Below are 24248 nucleotides of genomic sequence, written 5' to 3'. Positions count from 1 at the left end.
CTTACATAGACTCCTCCCCCCACAGCGAAGACCAGGCCTAAGACACGGAAAGCCATATTAATGATTTACCATTATAAGAAAATACACAGGAAGGCTTACATTCTGTGATGAACCAGCACCTATTTTGAAAAGGGGGTTTAGTGAAACATGATACTGAGATCTAAGTACTGTGACTTCAGAGTTGGGTGTGATTTCACCTTTTAATGATGTGGAGGTAGAGAAAGAACTGACAGGGATTTGAAGAGGATTTCCAAGCAAACAGTCCCCTCTGTGAGCAATTGTCAGGCTAAGCTGTAACGCTAATAATGCAAGATTTGTAGAAGCAAGGATTGTGTGAGACGAACGGGAAAGAACTGTGTGAGAAGTTGTTGCAACCTTGAGTCAGATGAGTATGGAATGTAGACTATAGTTTAAATTGGTGAGAAAAATAAGATATCAGAATGACCTATGTATAAGCAAAATGCAGTTGCTGCACATTGTTGTTTGTAACAAAAGGTATAAATGCTTGCTGTAATTTTTTGTAAGGGAGAGACCTGTTTAGCTCTCTCCCTCCATGCAATTTAGAGATAATAAAGTATCTGACTTGCTGCACCCAACCAAAGGAGTGAGAACTCTGTTTTTCTCCAACAATTTGGGGGCTCGTCCGGGACGGCAACACCTATGGAGACAGCGGCAGCTGCTGCAGACAGTTCCCCTTTGAACCCCATAGCACCACAACAGAGGTAAGAGACCTTTTGAAATCTCTATTGAGATGTCGGAGGAGGACTGCCTGTGGAGACCATCTGCCCTTTTTGGGCTTAAGCGATCCGAATTTATTGACTGTGCAGCAAGATCAGATGCAGAGCAGTACTGGGAAACTGTTTTGCCGCCCTCAATAAGGTTTGAAGTGGTACTGAGGACTTAGTTTGCCACCCTCACTAAGGTAGTTGTATGCGGTACTGGGGACTATAGTCTGGCTGCCCCCAACAAGGTTAATGCATAAGGGAAATGCATTAGGTTAATGCACCGGTGCTGAGGGGTTTTACCACCTCAAGAAGGATTTTGTCCGCCTCAGATAAGGGAAAAGTATATTGAGTCTGGACATAAGGTACAGATGCATTGTGGTATTTAGAAACAGAGGCCTTAGTGAATGTGTGTGTATATCAGTGTGAATGAGAGTCACCAGAAGACACCCAGAGTATTCTGCGAAGTTGTAAGCTCGTGACCAGAAATACTCTAACGCAAGCCCGGTGACTCCACCTAGTAGATCAGAAAAAATCCAACCCAAGCTGGGCTGTCTCTGCCAGGCATCGTCCGGCAAGGGGCCTGCCTGGGTCTAGGATTGTGTAAACCCATCTTCCCTTCCCCTTTCCTCTCCATGTGAGCCACTGACTGATCTGACCATCTCACTAGAAGCAACAAGAGTAAGTGGCGCTGTCTCTTTGAGACTAGCCAACACTCTTTGCTGAAAGGACGTGTAGGAGGGTCATTGGCCATACTCGTTAATCTTTCCTGTGTGAGTGCCCTGTGGGGTGAGACCCTTAGTTTATGAGCCGCTAGCGGACAGGAGGCCCTCCCTGTGTGATTGGAAAATGGGTGAGGGTCAGTCTAAGCATTCCCCCATCATCCCCTAAGGGTACCCCAGCATATTACATGTACGTACATTATGGTCCCAGAACCTGCAGGTATTTAGAAAATTGGAATTTTTGCACGCATGCTAATCCATCTAAACAATTCCCACTAGAAGGTACCTTTGATTTAGATAAACTCACATACCTCAAAGGAACCCTTACATCACAAAAGCCTCTGACACGCAGAGGGAGCAATTTGTCTATAGCATCTAAATGTTTCCCTACCCAAACCATTCTATTAACTCCATCAGCTTCTTTATATCTCCAAGTAAGGTAAGGCTGAAAGCGAGGAGGGAAAGGAATGGGTTAATCTGAAAATTCAGCTTGGTCCAGAGATAAAGAGAGAGCTGCTCTGCATTCAAGGTCAAGAATCAACACAGACTATGCCAAGTACAAAGAAAAAACTGCTTTCAGCCTGTTCAGATACAGATATTCAAGCCTGTCTGCAAAGGCCTATACTTTAAGAATTTAGGTGTATTCTTATCACTCAGCTAGTTATAGAGGTATAAAAGAGACAATGATTTTGATTTTATCTGTGTAAGGGCCTTCTCTCACTGTGACAGTCTAAGACCTTGTTTAGTCATACTAAAATAAGGCAATCTGGGGCTGTTAGGAAGGTGATCCATAGAATCATAGAATCTCCAGAGAAAGGGAAGAGCCTAGAACATGTAAAAGGAAATTTAGTTTGATAGTTTTCTGTCTGGTAAGAACTCACTTATCAATAGGCACAGCTGGAAAACCCTTATGTCTGTATAGACATAGCTGTGAAATCCTCACTTCTGTATTGTTTTGTATGTTTATTTGCATGGTCTCTGCCTGGTTCTGTGATTGTTTCTGTCTGCTGTATAATTAATTTTGCTGGGTGTAAACTAATTAAGGTGGTGGGATATAATTGGTTAGCTAATCATGTTACAATATGTTAGGATTAGTTAGGTAAATTTTAGTAGAATGATTGGGTAAGGTATAGCTAAGAATATTACTATATAAATTAGGGGTAAACAGAAAGTAAAGTGGGATTCGAAAATAAGGAAAAAGGAATTTGGATTTAAGTTTGCTGGAAGTTCACCCCAATAACCATCGAATTGTTTGCACCTTCGGACTTCGGGTATTGTTGCTCTCTGTTCATGCGAGAAGGACCACGGAAGTGGGAGAGTGAAGGAATAAGCTCTCTAACATAGCCCCAGCTGGCTGTGAAAAATAGAGACAGAGGTAAACCAAAGGCAATACAAGTTACAGGACTGAAATTACATTTGCAAAGCTTGGCTGCCCAGTGAGACCCAACAGTCTGCCTTTGCGACCCTGGAGCTGATGTGGTTTGGGGACACTGAAAAAGCTACAGTCAACCAGCCTGGACTGGAATACCGAATCTCTCTGAAAGAGACGCCCCAGGACACCCCAGGGCATAAAAGAACAGCCCTCTCAAGAGCGGAAGCAAGTGGGAGATTGCACAGCACCTTATCTGGACGTTACACACAGACGCAGCCAGTCTGGACGTACATGGGTGAGTATGAAAGTGGCTTAGGGCTTGGGGCATTAACGTTTTTCTTCCCCTGAGTAATGTGGGAACATTCCCAACATTCTCTGTTGTTGTTTTATTATTATATTAATGAAGCTTTAAAATTCAGTCATATGGTGTGTTTTCTTCATCTTCTCCCAACGATCCTGCAGTGTCAGCCTGATCACTGACACGAGGGATAGATTGGTAACAGAAATCTGTTAGTTTTGGTGGAAAATTGAGAAAGGGGGAGCCCTGCAGAACACTCACCATCTGTTTTGCCCTTGTTATTTTATGTTTGCTTTGCTTGGTATTGTTGGTATTACATGTTAAGAATTGCATGCTTAAAGGTGTGTTTTCTCTCAGCCGCAGTAGGTCTGGGAACGGGAGAGGGGTTTAGCAATCTTCTCTCCACCCCGGTTGACAGGGAAGGGTGGCAGGTGGATTTACCCCCCGTCGTAGCAGAACTAGGAAATAGAGGAGTTGGGGAACAAGGGAAGAGATGTATACCTGACAGCTAGAGAGAAAACTGGACAGTTAAACGCCAGTTGGCTGTGCGTTCTGTCCAGGTGGCAAGCCTCATGGGGAATAATTCAGGTAACTCACTGTGTGAGTGATATTGTTAAGAAAAGAGACCAGGAAGGGTAGGGGCTAGTCGAGAAGCCCACCCTCCTTGCTAAATTAGTAATGAAACAAGCCTGAGCCCATGGGAAGAAATGGTTCAACAATAAAAAAGGATCGGGGCCAGAAAGCAAGCAGGCAACAGGGGAAAAAAGTTAACTCTGTAGTTGCTGGAGGAAATCAAGCAGTGAAACTTGGTAGGAATGTCTGTAAGTAATCCAGGCAAGACATTATTTAAGTGGAATCATTCGACTACGAATAAGTTAGTCGAATTTGCTGAAGAACACTCTTCCTGTGTACAATCTGTGTTTTATAAGTTTGAGATGAATTGGTATTGTTTTAAAGTTGCAAAACCAAGAATACTTTTGCCAGACACAGGACAGTAGTGTTGTTTAATATGGTATTTAGCATTTAATCCTTAAGGTGACTTAATGCTTTACAAGATTTAAAATGTTTTAAATAAAGACCAAAGGTGTGGCTGCAGCAGGGTAGTCAAAGCCAGGAGAATAAAAGATTTGAATTTATTTTTGGCAGATTATGGAGGAAATGTGCATTTTCCCCAGAACATATGCAGTGTATATTGTAACAGGGGTAAAAGAAATGCAAACCTACCATGCTATTTAATTAAAATCATATTTGAACTCCAAAGGGAGCCACAATAAGTTGTGTTGTCTTTTTCAGATCGCTGTGTGTTTGAAAACAGGGGTTAAAAGTTAATTGTGTCCTTTTAAGACAGAGTCTCTAAGCAGCCGGGGAAAGAAGCGGGGGGGGGGGGAAGCTTGGCTGCCACAGAACCAAGCTTCTGCCTCCTGCCCCCAAAGGGGAGAGGGGTGGGCGGGGGGGCTGAGTGGGCTGGGGGCTGGGACCGCAGCAGGCAGCTGCGTGTGGCTCAAAATAGGCTCCCGTGCCATGTTTGGCACGCATGCCGTAGGTTGCCGACCCCTGTTATAGAATAACCAACGTATTGGAGCATGGGCTTCCATGGGTGAATACCCACTTTGTCGGATGTCCAGTGAAGTGGGTATTCACCCACAAAAGCTCATGCTCCAATATGTTGGTTAGTCTGTAAGGTGCCACAGGACTCTCTGCTGCTTTTACAAGAAAATATGGGTAATTCCTCTGTTTTGCCTGCAATTAATAAGGGTATTTGTATAAAAAAAGAAGTATTTTAAGCAATGACTGACTGCCCAAAAGGGGTAGACCTATGTTCTTTTTGTCTTTCAGAAAAACAGAGAAAACTGATGCCAGCTGAAAAGCAATCAACATACCATGCATATACTGGCACAATAGGAATTATGTTCTGTGTTCTATATCCTGTCTTGTGGTATCTGTCTTGTGGCCACAATTGTTGTGTTTAATATTTTCATGGGACAGTCTAGTTCATAATTAAATAAAAGGGTTAAATCAAAATGCAGATAATTGTTTTATTCAATTTGGAATACAAAATGTTTGGATAGTATCAGGAAAATGTGATATACTAAAAAGTTTAATACATTTGCTTAAGTAAGAAAAGAGACTTCATTGGCCAGATCTTTTAATTGAAAAATTATTGCACATGGGATCCTACTGACTACCTCAGATTTCTAGCCAGAGGGCTGGGGTGGGAGGAAAGCTATTGGACACCAGAGGTTGTACCGAGTGGACTCCTCTAAGTGGGTGTGCTTGTCCTGGCTTGTTGCTCCAAAGCTCTTTAATAAAGTCATTTTAGTGAAAGGGTGTATGTGGCTTACATTGAATAATAAGACTAAAGTACTGTATAATGGCAATATGTATGTGTTCACTGTGGGTAAAAGGTGTGTAAGTGGAGTGTGGAAGTTTCCTTTGTAGCTTAAAGAAGCCAAGAAGGAAAGAAGAAGAAAAAATAGAACAGTCCAGAGATAAGACACTGGCCCCGTTCAATGACACTGTTCACAGCTGGGACTTGGCTCAAGCCAACAACAGTGGCGGGGGTGGGGCGGACTTGAATGTGCCCAAGCAACTGTAAAATCTGCAAACACTGCCAGGCATTAACGAAATGTGTCAGGTTTCTTTTCTCACAGGTAAAAGAAGCATTACCTAAAGACCCTAGCAGTCCTGCCATTTATTGAAACCAGGAGACTGAGTCTATGTAAGATCCATCAACGAAAGACTGCTCTGCTCCACACTGGAAAGGCCCTTACCAAGTCCTGCTAACTACCAACACCACTGTAAAGTGTCAAAGACTGACTACCTGGACCTATGCTTCACACTGCAAGAAAGCCTCTCTGCCTCGAGATAATTCCACTTGATCAGCCTGTCTCTTCTTTTGGTATTTCTTTTCCTCCGTCTAGACAGCAGGAGAAAAGGACAAGGTGATGTGCTGGTAACCTCTCCCTTTTCCACTGACAGAGCTAACCTTAATTCAGTATTTGCTACAGAAACCAAAGCACTACAGGGTGATGTGCTAGTAACCTCTCCCCTGTATGATGCTGAGCCACGATTGCTTCAGGAAAGAAGAAAATATTCATTCCGCTGAAATTGCCGAAGTCCACTACAAAAGCTGACTACAAAAGACATTAAGAACTGACCCTGGTGAAGAACAAAGAATTATACGCTGGCAGGAAGAAACATGCGAGACCCATGTTTGGGAATGTGGTATTGATTGGATTTTGGGGTTTATTCTACAGGCTGCGCCCTGTGTTTTTGGATGAGTACCTTCAACATGTATTGCCCTCCCTAATTGGATTTTAAATGACAAATACCAAAGGCACCTTGTTACCACTGCCCTGCCATTTCCTCCATTACACTATTACCCCTGTAACACATCCAAATACAGACAATGCCATATATCTGAATAAAAACCAATGGCCAAGGCCTACAAACTTTAGTGATTTATTTAAATATTGTTGGGAAAAATTTATTTTTAAGGTTGAGGATATTCCATATACGCGAACAATTAAGTGGAAAAAGACTGGTCAGAGGAGATAGAAGTATATGATATCATTACAATTGAGCTTCAAGAATTTGAAATTAAGGTTTTATAATGGGATTGATATAATGGCCATTCCAGGGATCTGTAGTATGTCAAGGAAAAGGGATCCTTATTGTTTTGGTTACCCAATTAGTAAATAATCAGACTCATACTCAGAGAATGTGTTCTGCCACTGGAAATTTTACTTGTACTGAAATGACCCAGAAGCTGTTGGCAGAAATGGTACTGAATATCACTGAGGTTGGGAATGTATTGCAGTGGGATTTGGCATGTTCAGAAATTCAAGATTTCCTGAATGACCAGCTAATAGCCATTCGGAGTCATCTAGACTCTAGAGCACCAGGCGTGGCCCACTGTCCTTACAGACACTTCAGGAGTACAATCTGATCTGTGGCCATGGAGACATACTTGGAGATTTTCTGGGTGGAGATGCGGATGTTCACAGTGCTCCTTCCAAGCATACGGACAGGTTGAAGGGGTGTGGGCTCCCACATACCGAATCCTGCCAGGTCCGTGGGGAGGATGCATGTGAGATTGGGTAATTCACTGAGACATTTGGAAAATTAGACTTCCTGGTATGCCTAATCGATTTCTAGTCAGTGCTCCTAGGATAATACCAGACATTTGGATGGGGTTAGGGAGTCAATGGACATTTTAGCCATTAGAACCCCCACAGCTTCAGTGTATACGTAACTAAAGCCAGGAGAAGTTGTCACTGTTCATGACAATGTTTGCTGGGAGAGTATGGGACAAGGAACTACCCTGACAGGACACCTACCCTTCCAACCTAATGATAGCTATATACATATTGAGGCCACCACATTACAAGATATTTAATCTCACCACTACTGCAGGCAACTATATTATTTACTGGCCTGTGGATAAAGTTTTATGAGTAGCCCTTAGGTTTCAGATACCCTTTAAAGGGTAGCTTAGTACCTGATTGATTTCAAAATTTGCTTTCACTGTTACCAGAGATTCAAAGAATCTCTGAAATACAAGGGCAGACCAGGAGAGGCTTTACATGAATGTCATGTTTGAGAGTAGTTATAGATGTGTTTTGATGAAAAGCTCAGTTTGAGCCAGTCTTGAATTTAACAAGTTGTACTGTAGAAAAACCCTTCTCACATAATGCATGTTTTGAAATTTCATCCATCAATACCTCCAAATCTAAGAAGAAAATGTATTGTGAAGACTCTGCACTGATAACACTGAGGTATCCTTTTTTTAATCAAACTTAACAATGATTCACTTCTCTTGCATCATGAAGCTGTATCAGTGTTGTCACCACACATTCACACCAATGCTTTTCTGAAGGGCTCTGGATCTTATCTGACAAAATGACATCCCCTATCTGATGGAGCATTAACCTGAATATGAAACAATACAGAACAATGTGACGGTCTATACTATTATGTTCACCACTTTTACAAGACTCTGACAAATCCTGTACAAAGTATACCATACAATCTGCTGAATAATAATATCCTGGTAAAATATGTGTGGCAACATTGTATGTAAAGTTACAAGATTCTACTGTATAACATTGTTATAACATGACCAAAGTTAAGAAAAGCAGGTCCAAACCAGTTTTTCAGAGATGAAGACATGCGGACACCTCAGCTAGGTGTTAAAGGGCTCTCACCTGCTTAAGCAGCCATTCTCCAGCGACAGGACAGTATAAACAAGAAATTTACATTTCATCACAGGGACAGTTCAAACCTCATGTCCACAACAGACTGTGTGTCCATGACTCAGCACGGATGTTTCTAGAACAATAAATTGAATTATGAAGAGGGGAGGAAAACACTTGACTTCACTCTTCCTCCCATCTCTCTGCTCATGACATCAATGAATACCTGAAGGACACTGAACTAAGGGTCCTAGGCTGAAAGAAGACCCAGTCTGTAAAATTTACTGCAACATATGGTGAGGAAAACTTTCGCTTTGAATTGTAGCCTGATTTGGGGTGTGTTAGTAGTGTTGATTTAATTTATCCACTTAATTTAATTTGATTTGATTAATTTTTCATTCATTAATAATATTAATGATAATTACTGGATATTAACTAGTATGGGTTTGGCTCGCCAATATGTTTGATCAGAAGATGAAGTTTGTCCTGAATCAGGCTTCATAGAGTTTATAAAAGGAACTTCGGGGTTATGACAGGAGCTTGCACTGAGACAGATACAGTCATAGAGACCTTTTTATTAAAATCAATGGAATAGTAAGCAAATGGTAAAGCAGTTAGGATTACAGAGTTACAAGTATCACAGTTCTTTAAGAGATATATCTATGGTAATACAATATTATAAACTGCAAACGTGGTTAGTACTTATACACTATTTTGATAACCCAGTGCTAGAAAATATGGGCCACACCTGTGGCAATTTCCGTTTTCACATCTCTGGCAGAGGAAGCTTTTTGCAGAGCTATTTGCTCTCTATTTTTACTATGTATGCTTTATCTAAAATTAAATATAGACTTACAGTTTGAAAAGAAATAATAATATGGCCTGTTAATAGCCGTCGTAGATGGGTAGCATCGATACGTAGTTGAAGGCGGAGGCAATGAAGAGTAGATGGGAGCAGACAGATGGGTAGATTGCCTGCTTAATGGTGAGCTGCCTCACCTTTTTATAGGGCATTAGTCGGAAATCCTTCCTCCTATGCCCAAATTTCACCCTTTACCCCCACGGAAATGTTAGGGTACACTTGCCCCATAGGCTAGTATGTATGTGCGTATGAATGACAGGTTTGTATGCATTTGTGGTGTACTTGTTAGATTTGTGGGCAAAAATTCCCATTTTCCACCCTTTACTGTTATTAGTTCAGTCAAAGATCTCCAGATATCTGCGTAGGTATTTTGTCTATTATTATTTTTCTGAGTAAGGGACCCAAAATGTGCTAAAGTTGCCTTAGCGTAACATGCAGATGTTTGGCCTGTAGGTCTCTTGCATTACAGCCAAACTTATTCTTAATATAAATCTATAAGCCTATTACATTAAATATTTAAATTTATAAGAAAGATTTGTATACAAACCAGATTAATCCTTAGGGCTACAGAATTCTGTTTGTTTGTTAAGTTAGCCACTAGCTCACATTTTAATCTTCTGAAACCAATCCTGACTTTTATGCATCATCTTGTAATCACTTAAAAACTATCTTTCTGTAGTTAAACTTATTTTATTATTTTATCTTAACCCTTGTGTTTGGATTAAAGTGTGTGTGAAACTCCATTTGGGATAACAAGGTTGTGCATTATCATTTTCCTTTGATGAAATGATGGACTTTCTATGAGCCTGTATGGCTCAAAAGGGTACTACTGAGCAATACAAGACACACATTTCTAAGGGACGAGGCTGGGACTAGGAATTTGCAGTTCTCACCCTGTACGTAATTCATGAGTGGCTGGCCAGAACATTCATGTAACATACTGGGAGTGATTTTAAATGTTGAAGGCTGTGTGAACAGGCCAGGAGTGCATATTCTGACAGCAAAGCAGTGTAAATGGCATCCCAGGCTACAGTAGTAAGGAGATACAGTTGTTCAACAGTCCAGATTGTACCTTGCGGAATGTCAAAGATAATAGAAGGGTGAAACTATTAGGTTCAAATTCTTTCAAACAGAAATAGTCCTCTTTTGCATAGTACAACTTATCAAACCCACATGGGAATAATACACTGCATCAACTACTAATTACTACTTGAAGCAGCCATGCATCAAAGAGACTTACTTTGAGCTGCAAAGAATTAATGGCTTAATTCCATGAGATAACTCTGTATCTACCCCGGAAAAACTAGGATATGAGTCACGACCTTATTTCAAGGATTCTATGCATCAAGGGGGCTGCTCTGTGAATTTGCTCCACATTGAAGAAACAGAGTAACAATTCAATGCCTAACCATCAAACTTCAAGTAATCAGTGTTAATAGCACCAGTGATTAGGTATCAAAGATAATGGGTGAGTACATTGGAGGATTGGGCCAAAAGAAATCTGATGAGGTTCAACAAGGACAAGTGCAGAGTCCTGCACTTAGGAAGGAAGAATCCCATGCACCACTACAGGCTGGGGACCGACTGGCTAAGACAGGGATCGGCAATCTTTGGCATGCAGCTCTTCAGGGTAAGCACCCTGGCGGGCTGGGCTGGTTTGTTTACCTGCTGCTTCCACAGGTTCAGCCGATTGCGACTCCCACTAGCCACGGTTTGCCGTCCTAGGCCAATGGGGGCTGTGGGAAGCGGCGCAGGCTGAGGGATGTGCTGGCCGCTGCTTCCCTCTGACCCCATTGGCCTGGAGTGGCGAACCGCAGCCGGTGGGAACCGTGGTCGGACGCAGCAGGTAAACAAACCGGCCCGGCCCACCAGGGTGCTTATCCTAGTGAGCCACGTGCCAAAGGCTGCTGATCCCTGGGCTAAGCAGCAGTTCTGCAGAAAAGGACCTTTACAGTGGGTTTACAGTGGATGAGAAGCTGGATATGAGTCAGCAGTGTGTCCTTGTTGCCAAGAAGGCTAACGGCATATTGGGCTGCATTAGTAGGACCACTGCCAGCAGATTAAGGGAAGTGATTATTCTCTCTGTTCAGCACTGGTGAGGCCATATCTGGAGTATTGCATCCAGTTTTGGTCCCCCTACTACAGAAGGGATGTGGGCAAATTCGAGAGAGTCCAGCAGAGGGCAATGAAAATTATTAGGGAGCTGGGGCACATGACTTACGAGGAAAAGCTGAGGGAACTGGGCTTATTTAGTCTGTAGAAAAGAAGAATGAGGAGGGATTTGATAGCAGCCTTCAACTACCTGAAGGGGGGTTCCAAAGAGGATGGAGCTCAGCTGTTCTCAATGGTAGCATATGACAGAACAAGAAGTAATGGTCTCAATTTGCAGTGGGAGAGGTCTAGATTGGATATTAGGAAACACTATTTCACCAGGAGGGTTGTGAAGCACTGAAATGGCTTACCTAGGGAGGTGGTGGAATCTCTATTTGTATAGGTTTTTAAGACCCAGCTTGACAAAGCCCTGGCTTGGATGATTAAGTTGGAGTTGGTCCTGCTTTGAGCAGGAGGTTGGACTAGATGACCTCCTGAGGTCTCTTCCAACCCTAATCTTCTATGATTCTAATATACTCAACGTTATCAACCTTGACTGAGCAGAGGCCTGGTTGCACAGTGTCCCAAACACAGAGCTTCAGTTTCGTGGTGCAGTTCACCAGTCTCAAGCCCTGAAGAATTAAAGCTATTTGTGCCAAGGTGATGAAGTGTACTGATGCTTTAACAAGGAGACTAGAGCTCATTGGTGCTTCAGACTGATGATGCAGTTTTGTGTCAGTACCTCCTACCTTAAACTCTATGATCACAATGTGTCCTACACTTCAAAGATGGTTCTTTATCAACATGTAGATTTCATATTTGAAGACAGTATTGTGCCAATGTCTTAAATCTCAAGTGAAAGCCTCATTTACAGGCAAAGTTGCAAAACCATACTTCAGATGTTAGATCAGGAATCCACTTCCAGGTCTCTGAAGCAATCCAGGTGGACATACAGCCTGGATTTACAACAGTCTCTTTTGGAGTTTTTAGGAGACACCACTTGCCTTAATTTCCATGGTTTAAATGTGTTATGCGTGAAAAGGCTACTCTATGTTAACAAGAATACTTCAGATTTAGAGGACTGTTCTACACAGAAAAGTTGAACCTCAGTGTTTTCCTGCACTGAAGTCTTCCTACCAGTTAGAGATACAAGACTGCACTTCAGATGCTGGATCAGGCATTCCACTCCACAGAAGATGCCTTTGAAGCAATCAAGGCTGAGAACAGTTTGTACTTAAAAGAGACTCATTCTGAGGCCTCAGAAGATGTGAAGCACTCCACTCTCTCTAGACTCCAGCTTGGGGAAATGCCTTAGGACAAGAGATGCCCCAATGCAACCCTAAAGCATATTTAATCTAAAAGAGAAAGCAAAAGACAAGAATAAATAGTCTCCATGAGCCAAGAGAAGGAGCTGAAGCTAGAAATCAATGTTATCAAATGTCCCTTAAAGGCTATTGATGCTCTGAACAATGAAGGAATATCAACACTCCATGGAAATAAGATCAACAACTCTGTGATGGGGTGCACATATTCCACAGTAGATCAAGTGGGAAGGGGATAACTACCTGCAAAGGGAGCCAGGAAGAGGGCTTGTTCCACCCTATAGAACTTATGCAGCCTACCAATTACAGAAAGAAGGTTTCCATCTTCGTGCATGAGGGCAGGTATTTAAGCAGGAAAGGGAATAACTGTGTGGGGTGGGGTGGGTTTTAGCTTCTCGAAGGGAAGTATCCTGTTTCTGGGGAAACTACCAGAGTCAGGCAGCTCTCAGGCTTCTCCTTGTATAGATGGCCTGAAGGTCCTGAAATGAGGACTACTTTATTCATGCCAGAGATGGTGTCTTTTCTGGTGCAGATAACTGTTTATGCTCCTCCCAAGACCAGCAAGAAACAGAGACAGGAGACTTCCCAGACAAAGATTAGATTGGGGCCCTGGAGAACCTGGGAGACAAATTGATTTATCCCTGCTAGAACATGAAACTCCTCACTAGGGACTCTCAGATCAGATTGATTATTTTCCTTTTATTTTGGTAATTCAGAAAAAAATCATAGTAGTAAGCAAGCATTTAAAGAAAACTGAATAGAACCTCAGAAGAAAGTATCTCTTGGGAGCTATAACCTCAGTCAAGGTGCCATTACTCTGTTGCACCCTGCACAGTCAGATGGAAATATGTGCTCAGCAACAGAGGGACTACATAATGAGTCTTACACTTATTTATAATAGCTGCAGTTTTACAACAGTTCACACAGACTTCCTGAAATAAAACAGGATCCATATTATTCAGCAAGACTGGGTAATGGAGCTTAGGGATATAGCCTTGGGACATCCCTTGCTTGTACTTGAAGCCAGTAAATCCCTCAAGAGTTCATGAAAGACTTGCTCCCTGCTCCTGTTCTTAGAAGAGAAGGAAGGCTGCTAAACAACAATGGAAGATTTAAATACTGAATTGTGAAGTAACAGAAACTACTAAGAGCTGTTAATAATTAAACTAATATTAAGGCTTCTTATAAAACTTCCCATCTCCCCCCTTTTGGAGTCTACCATACGTCTCACAAGCTAAGATGTGTTCAGAAAAATCCTGGAGTTAAAAGGCTGGTTTCATCAAGACTATGGTTGCGTCACTAAATTACAGAATTAAAAAATTCAGATGAACCTGACATTTCATTAATAATGTACAGCTATAAATAAAAGAAAGTTGCCTAGGAGTACTTCTGAAAGCTTTAGAAGTCTCAGACAAGCCTGTAATACATATAGATGCACACAACACAGAGTTATACATAAGTGACAAAGTATACTTCTAATGGATCTGTGACTACCCCACCATTACTCTGTCCACTAATTAACCTCTGCTGTAACTACAACCAACTTTCGAAACTAATGATCAGCCTCAAACAGCTAGAAAAATGTTATCTTCTCCCACCCTCTCTTCCCAATTTACACTGGCGTGGATCCCAAGGCAAACCATAGCCTCTTTGGACAAGTGAATGGCTTAAAAGTCTCTGTCTACCACACACAATTAAAAATGAGTGCATATCACTGTCAGAGGTTAATATATTAGATATTACAAGAGACAAGAGGGAGCTGCAGCTAGAACCTCCAAAGACCTGAGATGTGCAAGATCTTGTATAACAAGTGTGATCACAGAAATCCCCTTGGGAACTGCCAAGTGATGTGCCAAGACTACTTCTGCCCCTGCCTTCCTTGCCAGCTCGGGACTCCGGTGCTTGTCTTGCTGAGTCAGACATGCCAGTCTGCTCCAACACAGACCCAGGGTCTGAACCACATGTCCCAAAGCTGCAGACTTAACTGAGAGCAGCTTACAGAAGTGTTCGTCTTTAACACTCAGATGCCCAACTCCCAATGGTGTCCAAACCCCAAATAAATCTGTTTTACCCTGTATAAAGCTTATACCGGGTAAACTCATAAACTGTTGCCCTGTCACACTGATAGAGAGAGATGCACAGCTGTTTGCTCCCCCTCACCTGCATTAATACATATTATGGGTTAATTAATAAGTAAAAAGTGATTTTATTAAATACAGAAAGTAGGATTTAAGTGGTTCCAAGTAGTAACAGACAGAACAAAATGAATTACCAAGTGAAATAAAATAAAACACGCAAATCTAAGCTTAATACAGTAATACAACTAAGTATAGATAAAATCTCACCCTGAGAGATGTTTCAATAAGTTTCTTTCACAGACTGGACTCCTTCCTAGTCTGGGCACAGTCCTTTCCCCTGGTACAGCCCTTGTTCCAGCTCAAGTGGTAATGAGGGGATTCATCAGGATGGCTGCCCCCTTTGTTCTGTTCCGCAGGTGGGAATCCTTTGTCCCTCTTTGGGTTCCCATCCCCTCCTTCTCAATGGAAAAGCACCAGGTTAAGGATGTATTCCAGTTCAGCTGACATGAGCACATGTCACTGTAAGACTTCATTACCCAGATGCCAGCACAAAGGTATACAGGAAGACTTACAAGTAAACTGAGCCATCTACAGTCAATAGTCCTGGTTAATGGGAGCCATCAAGATTCCAAACCACCATTAATAGCCCACACTGTGCATAATTACAATAGGACCTCAGAGTTGTATTTCATATTTCTAGTTTCAGATACAAGAATGATACATTTATACAATAGGATGAACACAGTCAGTAGATCATAACCTTTGCAATGATACCTTACAAGAGACATTTTGCGTGGAGCATATTCCAGTTACATTATATTTAAACTCATTAGCATATTTTCATAAAATCATATAGAGTGTAACGTCAAACTCTGCTCCGGAACTTCCAGAGACTTGAACACTGTTCATGGCAGAAGCAGTATAACTAAAATTCCTTTTTGGGGTCCACTCTGGGACAGACACTCCTGTGTCCCCCAAAAAAGGAAGGAAACTCTGATCCAGCTGTGGGTTCACAGCTACCAGCTATGACAGACCCTTCACTGGCCAGCAAATTCCTCCCTCCCCCTTTCACTCAGCTTGCTTCCAGCTACAGAGTCCTTGGGGTCTGTTCCCACTGCAGCAGTCACCAGGACCCCAACTTCCAGCACGAGGATTCTTGTCTCTGTGCATTTCTTCCACTCCATAACAGCCAGTTCATGCTTCTGGGTCTCAATTTGCTTTGTCTTTTAAGTCCAGTGTTTGCTGGTGGGCAGCCTTTTCTTTTTCCAGAGCAGCCTTTTCCCAGGCAAATTGCACATCAATTTCTATTTGACTTCCCTTGAGACCGTCACTCCATGAGCTGAGATACCACAGAGAACCCTCTCCTGCCACAACAGGCGCCCTTCCACTCGTGTCTTGCTGAGCTAGACATTCCCGTCAGCTTCAGAACAGACGAAGAGGTTGGACCACACCCCTCTGCAGTTCATTGAAACTGAGTTGCACTCAGCTCAGGGGCTTCTTAGCTAACAGAGACTTTCCCAGTGCCCAGTGTTCATCCTTTCTGGGCAGTTTGCAACTTGTGCAGTTCTAGCTTCTTCTGATCTTCACTCTTACTTATTTTGCTTACTTTTCTGTACCTATTTCCCTTACCCAAAATAAGCAAACAGAAAATAACAAACCAGTAACAACTTTGTCTGTTCTTCAGCCACCACACCCAAACTCACTCAAAATCACTACCAGTATCTCAAAGCAATCAGCTGTGCTCAGATCCTGCTCGATTACGCTACTGTGACGGGTTGGATCACAGAAATCCACTTTGGGACTGTCACCTGATGTGCTGAGACTACTCTGCCCCTGCTTCCCCTGCCAGCTTGGGACTTCAGTGCCTTGCCTCGTTTGAGCCAGACACACTAGCCTGCTACAAACACACACCCAGGTCTGAACCACGTCCCCCAAAAGCTGCAGGTTTAACTGAAAACAGCTTAAGAAGTACTCCTGTCTCCAGCACTCAGATGATCAACTCCCAATGGGGTCCAAACCCCAAATAAATCAGTAAACTCATAAATTTTTCACCCTCTATAACACTGATAGAGAAGTATGCACAGCTGATTCCCCTCCCACCCAAGGTATTAATACACACTCTGGGTTAATTAATAAGTAAAAAGTGATTTTATTAACTACAAAAAGTAGGATTTAAGTGGTTCCAAGTAATAAGACAGAACAAAGTGAATTACCAAGCAAAATAAAATAAAACATGCAAGTCTAAACCTAATACAGTAGGAAAACTGAATACAGATCAAACGACAACAAGTAAGCTTTCGTGGGCTAAAGCCCACTTCATCAGATGCATGAAGTGAAAAATACAGGAGTAGGTATAAATACATGAAAGAATGGGGGTTGATTTACCAAGTGCGAGGTAAGTCTAACGAGAAATCAATTAACAGCAGGATACTAAGGGAGGAAAAATTTGAAGTGGTAAAAGAGTGCCCATGACAGTTGACAAGCCATTCAGAACACACACTTTGCATCTCTACAGAGGAAAAAGGACACTAAGCTATCTAAACTCCTACATGCCACAAGGGGCCACAACAGTGGTTCCCTTAACTCACCTAACAATATTGTTAATCTATCCAGCTATACTCTTAGCCCAACAGAAGAATCTGTCCTATTTTGGGGTCTCTCCTTCTGCCCCACCATCCCCACAAACATGATACAGTTCTGCAGTGACCTAGAATCCTACTTTCAATGTCTCCAACCCAAGGAATATTTCCAACACGGCACTGAACAGCATAATAACACACAGGAAGCTTCCTACCAACACTACAAAAAGAAGGATTCTGCATAGACTCCTCCTGAAGGTCGAAACAACACACTGGACTTCTACATAGAGTGCTTCCATCGATATGCACGAGCTGAAATTGTGGAAAAGCAGCATCATTTGCCCCATAACCTTAGCCGTGCAGAACACAACACCATCCACAACATCAGAAACAACTCTGACATCATAATAAAAAAGGCTGACGAAGGAGGTGCTGTAGTCATCATGAATAGATTAGAATATGAACAAAAGGGTGCTAGACAACTCTCTGACACCACATTCTATAGGCCATTACCCTCTGACCCCACTGAAGATTACCAAAAGAAACTACATCAGCTTCTCAAGAAACTCCCTAAAGCAGCACAGGAATAAATCCATACTGACATATCCCTAGAGCCCTGACCAGGGACATTCTACCTGCTACCCAAAATCCATAAACCTGGGAATTCTGGATGCCCCATCATCTCAGGCATTGGCATCCTGCCAGCAGGATTATCTGCAGGGCCGTCCTTAGGCATAGGCAGAATAGGCAGCCGCCTAGGGCCTCACTCTGCCTGGGGGCACCACTCTGCAGGCAGCCCAGACAGTGTAGAAGCAGGGCTGCTGGGTCCTAGAGAGAGCCGAATGCAGCACAGTCTGAGGAATGGGATTGGCTGCTGGGGTCTCTGGGAAGGGGAGGGGATAGGGTTGGGAAAGGAGCTCACCTGTGAGTGTGACTCTTTCCCCCCGGCTGAGGTGAGGTGAGGCAGGCTCTGTGGCTCTGGAACCAGTATCCTTTGTTGTCTCCCATAACATCCATTCTTCTCCCCCCTGCCCCATGGAGCACCCCCTCCTTTCTCCCTCCTCCCCAGGAACACCCCTCTCTCTCTCCTCCCTCCCCTCCGTCAGGGCTGGGTTGGGTGAGGTGCTGGGGGTAGGTGGGGGGAGGGGAGGCTGGCTGCTTGCCTGCTGAGGAATGAAAGTGAAAGTAACTCACTTCCTCGGCAGCGAGCCAGGATTGGAATGTCACACAGGGCTTGGCTGGGGTTAGCCAGATGTATGAAAAATCAGGATAGGGGATTGGAGTAGGGTGAGCAGATATCCCTATTTTATAGGGACCGTCCCAATTTTGGGGTCTTTTTCTTATATAGGCTCCTGTTACTCCCCCACCCCCCCCCCCATTCCTGTCCTGATTTTACACACTTTCTGTCTGGTCACTCTAGGTGGGGGTAATTGGTGCCTATATAGGACAAAGCCCCAAATATCGGGACTGGCCCTATAAAATCAGGACATCTGGATCTATCACCCTAGCTGGGGAGCGCCTCTCCCCTGGGCTGGCAGCTGCCAGCGATCCATCTCATCCGGGGGGAGCTGCACAAGGCAGGATGAGCTGCTGTGGCTCCATGGGTGCCCCGTCCCTGAGATCAGATGCTGTGCTAACTTCACCATGGTCTGTTGGGCTGGCGGCGGTGCCCATTGGCGTGTGATTGGACCTGAGGGTTTGCTGCTGCTGTTGCCACTCTGCACCCCAAGAGGTGGATTTTGGGGTCCTGCATTTTTCCACCTATCTCCTCCTCTACTGCAGCTGTTGGACCAGCAGGCTGAGAGGTGAGCCAAGCATGAAAGCAGTACTGTGTTGCCATTTAGATTGTCATTTAACAACTTTGTTTGCCAAAAATTCTTGCTAACAATCCTGAATCCAATTTCAATGGTTTTTTTTAAATCAATATCTTAGCCAAAACCAGAAAATTAAGTTGTTGACAATTAGTGACAGGTTTTGTTTGAGGCAGGGAGTGGGTCAGTTTTCATCAGAGAAACAAAAAATGTTGACTGACTTTCCTATAGCTTGTTACTCCTGATAAGAGCCCTCCAACAACTGTAAAATGCTCATCTCCTTACTAGTGTATAAAGCAGGGTTTGGCAACCTATGGCACACCTGTCAAAGGTGGCAGGTGAGCTGATTTTTGATGGTTTGCAGCAGCAGGCTGAGCGGCTCAGCCCATCACTGCTCAGGGATTCTTGCTGCTGCCCTCTTGCCAGCTGGGATACCAGCCATCGGCCCCACTCAGCACCTGCTGCTGGCCTGGGGACCCCCAAGGAACCCCAGGCTGGCAGTGGGCTGAGCAGGCCACTTGAACCACTCAACCTGCTGTCAGCCTGGGGTTCCATTCACTCAGCCGGCAGCGGGCTGAGTGGGCTGGTGGCGGGCTGAGCGGGCTGGTGGTGGGCTGAGCAGGGCTGGTGGGGGGTTGAGTGGCTCAGTCTGCTGCCAGTCTGGGATGCCAGCAGCACTCAGCTTACTGCTACTCCAGGGTTCCGGCTGCCAGCCCCTTGCCAGTCAGGAGCTCAGCCGCCAGCCCCACTCTGCCTCCTGCCAGCCTGGGTGAGCAGAATCCCAGGCTGGTAGCGGGCTGAGGGGAGGTTGGCGGCCGGGATCCTGGCTGGCAGGAGTTGGTGGTCAGAACCCCAGATCAGCAGCGGGCTGAGCAGGGCCTGGGATCCTTGTCTAGGGTTCCAGCCACCAGCCCGCTGCCAGTTTGGGGTTTCATTTACTCAGCTGGCAGTGGCCTGAGCAGGACCGGTGGCCAAGACCTCAGATAATAACAATAGTTTATTTATATAATATAGACATAGAGAGAAACCTTCTACAAACATTAAAATGTATCACTAGCACGAGAAACCTTAAATTACAGTGAACTTGGCACACCACTTCTGAAAGGTTGCCGACCCCTGGTATAGAGTGACCATATGTTGTACTAAGATTCTCCTGCTTTTTTTTTTCCCTGTGAGTCAGTATAACTTTTGCCAGCCCAGAAGTTGGGCAGCCAATGTTTTACGTTTTCACAATGTTTTCTCCAACTTTCATAAAGTAAATACATAGTTAATATGAGTTAAAAAGGCCAGGGACACTTCTTTGTGAAGAATCTGTACAGCAGATCATGCCCATAGACGATCCAGAAAAGAAATTTGAGGTTGAATTTTTTAATGTTGTGATGGATAAAGCAGTATCTGCTGTTGATGAAAGGTATAATACCTTGCAAGTACACCATGAACAGTTTGGATTTTTGTATGACATAACTAAATTCAACGAAATAGGAAAACAAGAGCAACTAATGACAAAGTGCAAGAATCTAGAGAGCCTCCTGAAGCACGGTGATACTTTTGATTTAAATGGACTTGAACTGTACGAAGAATTGAGTACACTGTCATCAATGTTGCCACATGCAAAATCGGTGATGGACATTGTACAGTTTATTCAGACCCGCAAACTTGTTGACATATATCCTAACGTGTACATTGCCACTCGTATTCTACTGACAATTCCTGTAACAGAAGCATCAGGAGAACGGAGTTTCTCAAAACTAATGCTCATTAAAAACTATCTCCGCTCTACAATGAGTCAAGAACGCTTGACTGGTCTTGCTATTCTTGCGATCGAACAAGACACGACTTTGTCTTTGTCATATGATGACATTATTACTGATTTTGCAGCCAAAAAAGCTAGAAAGGTTGCTTTTAATTAAAAACAAATCTTTGTTTCAATACCTCTTCATATAAATTTCCAATAAAATTTTGATAAATTAAAAAATATATATTATTTGCATCATTCTGTCATATCAGAATTTTTTCTATAGTGCTGCTTCTTTAGTGCTAATCCATCAGCATTACAGTGTGCTTAATTAAGTTAAACTGGTTTTAATGATGTGAATGTGGCAAGTTTTCCAATACTATAAGCTTATGTTTGTGTTGCTAAGAGCAGATCAGGCACAGGGGCACCAGTTTAATAATCTCACCTAGGGCACCATAAATCCTAAGGCCGGCCCTGATTATCTGGCTATGTAGACTCTCTCCTCAGGCCCAGTGGTGAGCTCCAGCCGGTTCGCAAAAGTTCGCAGGAACCAGTTGTTAAATTTAAAAGCTTTTTTAGAACCGGTTGTCCTGGAACAACTGGTTCTAAAAAGGCTTCTAAATTTAACCAAGGCTCGGGCAGCTGTCCAGTTGGCCCCAGCTCACCTCCCGCTCTCCCCTGAACGTTCCGCCCTCCTTCTCCTTCCCCTCCCCTGCTTCCCGCGAATCAAATGTTCATGGGAAGCCTGAACCAAGCAGCAGGCAGGTAAGCCGGGTGGGGGGGGGATGGCGCGCACGGCCCAGTCCGGCTCCCCCTGGCACCAGCTGAGCGCTCCAGCCCAGTCCCGGCCAAGCTCCCCCGGATCAGTCTGGTCCCGGCCGAGTGGCTCCGATTCAGCCCACCTCGGGCCCCACAGCACCGGTCCTGGCCGAGCAGCTCTAGCCCGGCCCGGGGCATTGGGCCCCACGGCGCCGGTCCCGGTGCCAGCCAAGCGGCTCCAGTCCGGCCCAGCTTGGGGAGTCGGGTCCTGCGGCACCGGTCCCAGTGCTGGTCAAGCGGCTCTGGCCTGGCCCGGCCTGGCTCGGAGAGTCGGGTCCCGCGGCGCCGATCCCGGTGCCGGTCGAGCGGCTCCGGTCCGGCCCGGCCCGGCTCGGAGAGTCGGGTCCTGCGGCGCCGGTCCCAGTGCCGGTCGAGCGGCTCAGGCCCGGCCTGGAGAGTCGGGTCCCGCGGCGCCGGTCCCAGTGCCGGTCGAGCGGCTCAGGCCCGGCCTGGAGAGTCGGGTCCCGCGGCGCCGGTCCCAGTGCCGGTCGAGCGGCTCAGGCCCGGCCTGGAGAGTCGGGTCCCGCGGCGCCGGTCCCAGTGCCGGTCGAGCGGCTCAGGCCCGGCCTGGAGAGTCGGGTCCCGCGGCGCCGGTCCCAGTGCCGGTCGAGCGGCTCAGGCCCGGCCTGGAGAGTCGGGTCCCGCGGCGCCGGCCCGGCCCGGCTCAGGAAGTCGGGTCCCACGGCGCCGGTCCCGGTGCCGGCCGAGCGGCTCCAGCCTGGCCTGGCTCGGGGAGTCGGGTCTTGCAGAGCCGGTCCCGGTGCCGGCGTAGCGGACCCATCCCAGCCCCAGGCAGTGTCATAAGGGGGCAGGGAGGGAGTGTTCGGTGGGTTGTGGGTGGGTGGATAGGGGTCAGGGCGGTCAGAGGGCAGGGAACAGGGGGATTGAATGGAGGCAAGCATCCCGGGGGCAGTCAGGAAGGAGCAGGGGTTGGATGAGGTGGTGGGGTGCAGTCAGGGACAGAGAGAAAGGGTGGTTGGATGGGTCAGGGATCCCAGGGGGCGTGTAAAGGAACATGGGGGTTTGGATGGGGCACAACCCTCCAGGGGGGAGGCACGACCCCCTCGTGAGGTGAGGAAGAGGGAACCTGTTGTTAATATTTTGGCAGCTCATCACTGCTTGGGCCCTATGCTACCAGCACTCTCAGCTATCTTTGAGACACTGGTGATCTTCCAGAAAACACCATCCTAGCCACTATCGATGTAGAAGCACACAAATGTGGATTACAAGCCATCAGGAATAGCATCTCTGATACCATCACTGCAAACCTGGTGGCTGATCTTTGTGACTTCATCCTCACCCATAACTATTTCAGATTTGGGGACAATTTATATCTTCAAGTCAGCAAGACTGCTATGGGTATCCACATGGCCCCTCAGTATGCCAACATTTTTATGGCTGACTTAGAACAACGCTTCCTCAGCTCTCATCCCCTTACAACCCTACTCTACTTGCGCTACATTGATGACATGTTCATCATCTGAACCCATGAGAAGGAGGCCCTTGAGGAATTCCACCAAGATTTCAATGATTTCCACCCTGCCATCAACCTCAGCTTGGACAAGTCCACACAAGAGATCCACTTTCTAGACAATACAGTGCTAATAAGCAATGGTCACATAAACACCACACTATACCGGAAACCTATTGACTGCTATACTTACCTACATGCCTCCAGCTTTCATCCAAACCACATCACACAATCCATTGATCCATCTATCAAGTGTTCTTAAAATTGCAAATCCCACTTGATGAAGTGAAGAAACAGACTGACAGAGCCAGAAGGGTACAGAGAAGTCACCTGCTACAAGACAGGCCCAACAAAGAAAGTAACAGAACGCCACTAGATCTCACCTACAGCCCCCAACTAAAACCTCTCCAGCACATCATCAAAGATCTACAACCTATCCTGAAGGATGATCCCTCACTCTCACAGACCTTGAGAGACAAGCCAGTCCGCGCCTAGAGATAGCCCCCCAACCTGAAACAAATATTCACCAGCAACTATACCACACAACAAAAAACACCAACCCAGGACCCAAACCCTGCTACAAACCCCGGTGCCAACTCTGTTCACATATCTATTCAACGGACACCATCATAGGACCAAACCACATTAGCCACACCATCCGGGGCTCATTCACCTGCACATCTACCAATGTGATACATGCCATCATGTGCCAGCAATGCCCCCTGCATATACATTGGCCAAATCGGACAATCTCTATGCAAAAGAATAAATGGACACAAATCTGACATCAGGAATCATAACATTCAAAAATGAGTAGGAAAAAACTTCAATCTCTCTGGTCACTCATAACCAGGGTGACCAGATTGCAAGAGTGAAATATCAGGACACATTGGGAGAGCGGGGGGGGGGGGGAGACAAAGACGACAATGACAGGTACACAGAGCCATTAGAGGGGGCCCTAGGAAGCTGCAAGAGGGGTTGTACAGCCTCTCCTGCAGCCTACACCACACGCCACAGGGCAAGGACTCATGGCCCCAGCTCCAGCCCCCAGTAGAAGCCACAGGGCCAGGGGCACAGGGCTCCGGCTCCAGCCCCCAGCTGAAGCTGCAGGACAGGGGCGCAGGATTCTGATTGCAAAGTCAAATCCAGTTGCAGGGCAGGGAAGTGAAAG

General features: G+C 45.2%; 1 protein-coding gene across 2 annotated transcripts in view; it reads right to left on the bottom strand.

Annotated features, from left to right (window-relative positions):
* The window catches only part of CFAP36 (cilia and flagella associated protein 36), a 138615-nt gene that overhangs the window by 95941 nt on the left and 18426 nt on the right, over positions 1 to 24248 (bottom strand). The window lies entirely within an intron of this gene.

Source organism: Gopherus evgoodei, chromosome 3, assembly GCF_007399415.2.
Source record: "Gopherus evgoodei ecotype Sinaloan lineage chromosome 3, rGopEvg1_v1.p, whole genome shotgun sequence".
NCBI classification, from domain to species: domain Eukaryota; kingdom Metazoa; phylum Chordata; order Testudines; family Testudinidae; genus Gopherus; species Gopherus evgoodei.
Note: the sequence above shows the minus strand (reverse complement) of the source record. Positions and strands in the feature narration are given on the sequence as shown.